Source organism: Vigna radiata, chromosome 7 (assembly GCF_000741045.1).
Source record: "Vigna radiata var. radiata cultivar VC1973A chromosome 7, Vradiata_ver6, whole genome shotgun sequence".
NCBI classification, from domain to species: Eukaryota; Viridiplantae; Streptophyta; class Magnoliopsida; order Fabales; family Fabaceae; genus Vigna; species Vigna radiata.
In genome coordinates, this window is record NC_028357.1 from 20744226 (window position 1) to 20749037 (window position 4812).

The 4812-nt window shown below is 36.5% G+C and overlaps 1 long non-coding RNA gene across 1 annotated transcript; it reads left to right on the plus strand.

The window, feature by feature from the left end:
* Nucleotides 1-111: 111 nt before the first annotated feature.
* LOC106766720 lies at nt 112-2187 on the plus strand. Its single transcript, XR_001376114.2, has 2 exons — nt 112-1138; nt 1229-2187. It is a non-coding gene; the product is annotated as an uncharacterized LOC106766720 (long non-coding RNA).
* Nucleotides 2188-4812: the final 2625 nt, after the last annotated feature.

The window sequence follows — 4812 nt, forward strand, 5'->3', positions numbered from 1 at the left end:
AAAATAAAATAAATAACAATTATAGAAATAGAAATAAAATAAGTTGGTAAATTACCAAATAAAANTAAAGAGTAAAAATAAAATAAAATTTAATGATAGAATAAAAGTGTAGTGGTGTATAGATAAAAAATGGGGTGCCTAAATAAGAAAAAGGGGTGTCTAAACCTGATTTACTCCTAATAGTAANTTGGGNCCAAGTCCAAGAGAAAAAGAAGTGTTAGAAAGGAAAACAATAGCTGCCAAAAGCAATTTAAACATAAGACTGGACTGGGCCCAAGCCCGAAAGAAAATGGGGTGGCGCAAAGAAACAAATGGGTGCAAAGGGAGATCCCTTATTTATTTTTTTGTTTGACCCGATTCGGCCCAGTTGATTACTGGTAAGGTGCAGAATAGTAGACAATGGGGGTGTAGTAGAAATAACCTAAAAGACTAAATAAAATAAAAATAATAAAAAAAAAGAAACGGACCCAGCCCAAACCCCAAAATTTTCTAGGGTTTTCTCACCCCCAAACCCTGAGGGATGCCTTCATTCAGTCCAAACACTCTGAAGCTTCCACTCTCTTTCTCCCACGAGCACCACCCTCTCTGAACCTCATCACCACCGTCCCAGCCACCGTGACGACGTTCGATCTCGATCAGGGGTGCCGCCGGTGACGCGAGTCGCCACCTTATCAACCGCCGCAAGTCGCCACTCGATCAGCCACCGTGCCGTTGCCCGAGCCATCGACAGCTCCGTCGCTCATGTCCCAAACGTCACCGCCGATTTCCAAACGTCACCGGAGCTGCAGCCCAAACCGTCGCCAACTCCACCGTTCGCCGTCGAGACCGTCGCCGACAGCCGCCCCAATGCCTACACTCCTCCTTTTTCGCGTTCGAGGGAGGAAGTCGCCTCTCCCCTCTCTGTTGAACACCGCCGGCGAATCTGACCACCGCGGGTCACCCTCCTCTCAATCACGGCCTCCTTTCTCCAATGGCAGTAGCAAAGTTTTGTTTACCTACTATTATTAACCTTAATGGTGGGAATCTGGAATGTGATTTGCCAAATACTGGTTTGCAGGTTTGGTTTTGTGATTAAAGGTGTGAAGGTTCAAAGAGAAACTGGGGATTGGGGAAAACGATTGATGATCACTCCGAGAAGGTGAAAGGTGGTGGCTTGCCCGAGAGGACAAATTTTGAATAAAATGGCCTGGAATTTGTAATTTGATTCTAGCTTGTTTATGCAATGCAGATGACATATCACGGTGAGTTGAAATGAGCATGTATGGTATCGGTGATTGAGGAGAATAAGTTCGTTTATGGATGCATAAGTCTTCCTATGGTGGGGGTACGAAGGTATATGCTGAAACCATGTTTGTTGAGTGGTTCATCGATGAAAGACGGCTACAACACAGATTGAGGGGAGTTTATGGTTTGCTAGAGAGAAAAATCTACTCCTCTTTATTTTTGTATGAGAAACAACATAAGAATGTGTTTATGACTCTGCTTCTGTTTTCTCTTTTTTTTTAGTATTTTCTGGACACAAATAAGTGGATACTGAAGTCTGTATGTCTATCTTTTATTGCTAGCTAAACCTGATGAAATTTGAAGGCATTGAAACTGCATTTTGGGTGCAGTCTTGATTGACAAAGGATATCACAAAGAAAAAGAACAACCATATACACGCATATTTCATTCATATTCTAGGCATGTAACAGAGACATATAACAGGGGGACAGAGCAGCAGACATTCATATGCGACCAAGAGCTTAGAGAAGACCACTTACCTCCGCAGCTTCAAAGAACTGGTGAAGTCAAATGGTTCTCCTCTTCTCTGGCCGTGAGGTGCTCTTCCCGAGTGGCGATGATCCATGATGGCAACAGTATTGGGTCCCCAACGTTATCTGATGGTGAGTTGGGTGTCCTCTCCTTGTGGTGGTGAAATGTTTGAATCTGAATAAAATCGTTGCCCGAGTGTTCTCCCTGTGCTCTTGTTCAGATGGTTTGATAGTGAAGTTTTTTTGAATAATGGTTCCCCTCTCTTTTTTCTCTGTGCTCTTCCCCCCTCCTTGTATCCCTTTTTTTCTCTATTGTACCATTTCATACCGTTTCATAGGTATCCTCTGGCTCTGGATTTTCTTTGTTTTTTTCTTGTTTCATGTTTCCACTTTTCAGTTGGTATACACTTGTTTAAAATTCTTTCCATTTCAATGCATGGCTGCTGCTACTGCCTAAGAATTGCCTAAGAATTTCCAGCAAGAAACAAATACCTTTTTTCACTCAGCTACCGTGGAAACACATTCTAAGCATTCACTGGATAGCACTGCATAGCCGAGCACTGCAACTGTTGCTTCAGGACTAGGAAACAAAGTTGACTCTCCTTTTTTATCTTTCCTTCTCCTTTCTTTCCTTATATTTTTTTTGAGTACAAATATTTATATATATTGCTTAGGATAGTATCCTTTTCTTGAATTTAAAATATAAAAACAAAGTGAAGGGAAACAAACAGATTACAAACATAAAAAGTAAACCGAAAAAGAAAAGAGGTAAAAATGAAAATAAAGATGAAATAAAAAGGAAATAACGTAAAACAAAACAAAAAAAATGAAACAAGATAAAATAAGTAAAAATACAAAATAAGAAATAAGGTAAAATAAAATAAAAAATAAAATAAGATAAATAAAATAAACTAAAAATAAATAAAATAAAATAGAATGAAATAGAATGAAATAAAATAAAGTAAAATACAACAAAATGAGATAAAATAAAATAACCAAATAACGTAAAACAAAAATAAGAAAAAAGAAAAAAAAAAGATAAAACAAAATAGAAGTAGGGGAGAAAATAAATAAAAACAAACAAAGTAAAAACAAAAGGATAAAAATAAATGAAAATAGGAAAAGAACACAAAACAAAAATCATCATCATCATTTTTTTTTTAAATTTATATAAAATTTATCTTCTCCTTTATTTTTATTTTATCACTTTTTCTTAATTCTAGACATTTTGTTTAATTATCCGGACGAAATTGGGTATTGACAATTAGCATCCCTCAGTAGATGCTTCCCAAAAATTGTTCTAAAAAAATCACATAATTACAAGATTAAAAATGAAATAAACATAAACTAAAAAAAATAAAATTGATTTACAACAATTGGGATGGCCCCAACAAACACCCATCAGTAGGTGTTGAATTTCTTCTCGCTTGATATTCTTTTCTTTTTCTTCTTCCTACTGAATTCCTTCATAAAGTTGAGAACACCAAGCACATGTTTCCATGTTTCAACCATAGGAACCTTAATCTCCAATTTCTTGAAGATCTCCATAAAGCACTTGAACCTATTTTCCTTCCTATGATTTTTCTTCTGATGAGGAAAGGGTTTTGCATATGATCTTTTCTTCCTTCCTCTCCTCCTCTTTTTCTCAATATTCCCCTTCAACTTTCTCTTTTTTTCTCTTTTTATTGTTTTCTTTATTTTTGCACATTTTCTATCCTTCTTTTTTCTTTCAACCACTTGAATGATAAAGCTCCCTGGATCTTGTAATTTAGGAGGTAATGTTCTCTGTATGACTGCAGTGCAATTTCTTTGCACCTCAATAGTTTCCTTCTCAATATACTTCCTTTCTTTCATGAGAAGTTCTTTCAAAAATTTCGCATCTGATGGTATTTGCTGAAGTGCCTCAGAGAATGGTATGGTTATTTCCAATTTCTTGTGAATCTCCATAAAACGCTCCAACTGCTTTTCTTTTTCCCTCCTAGAATATGTCTTTGGATANGGCAAGGGTTTTTCATACTCCCTCTCTTTCAATTGTACATCCTCTTCTTCTATCTTTTCTTCATCTATCTTCTCCTCAACAACAACCTTTTCTGTTTCTATCTCTTCTATCTTTTTCACTTCTCTCTCCACCTTCTCCTTATCAACAACCTCATCAATTTGTGTCTCCAAATTCCTGAAGGTAACTTCATAGCTCTTGGGATCACACCTCTCCAGAAATTTGTCGAATTTTTCATTCAAGCTTTTAACTTGTTCCGTCACATCAGCTATTTGTTGATAAAGTTATTGATCATACTCCCACGTTTCAATTGGTGAAGAGCATTGTTGCTGAACTGATAATGTTGCCTCTCCTCCATGCTTCTATGAGAAGAAAATCTTGTATACATGTCTTGTGGAAAGAATTCATCATTCTTTATATCCTCCTCTATGCCTTTGACATGGTATGGTTCAAAATTCATAATCCTCTGAAAAATTTCATCAGACTCAGGATTTTTCTTGATTGGTTTAATTTGTGGCTCAGCAGCTTGTCCAAATTGGCTTTGATCCACGTATGAGTGGGGTTCCCCCCAGTGGTTGAAATTATTTTGGTAGAATTGAGTGCCCATATAATCAAATTCTTGTCCAAACTACATTATGCAAATATTAGGCAAAAAACCCTAGAAAACATTTATTAGAACAAAAATAAAAATAAAAAAAATAAACATAAAATCAAGTCAAATTCAATCAATCCACACTACTTGAAAAAGTAAACCTCGAGTCCCCGGCAACGACGCCAAAAACTTGTTAACGGATTGGCAAGCGTACCAAATCATATCAAGTAATAATAAATGGTAAGCCCAAGTATCGTTTTCCCAAGAGACTCAAAAGGCCTTATCGTTCGTGTGAATTAAGATCGTAAGACTTCAAAAGAAAAATTAATTAATTGAGTATGAGAATAAAATATGAACATGCAAAAGAGATTGATTCAATTGACGAGAAGAAAACGATGGATGAATGGAGTTGTTGGGGGTTTACAATTTCATCTTATCCTCTCTCTCTCTTATTTACTCCTCTTGATTTA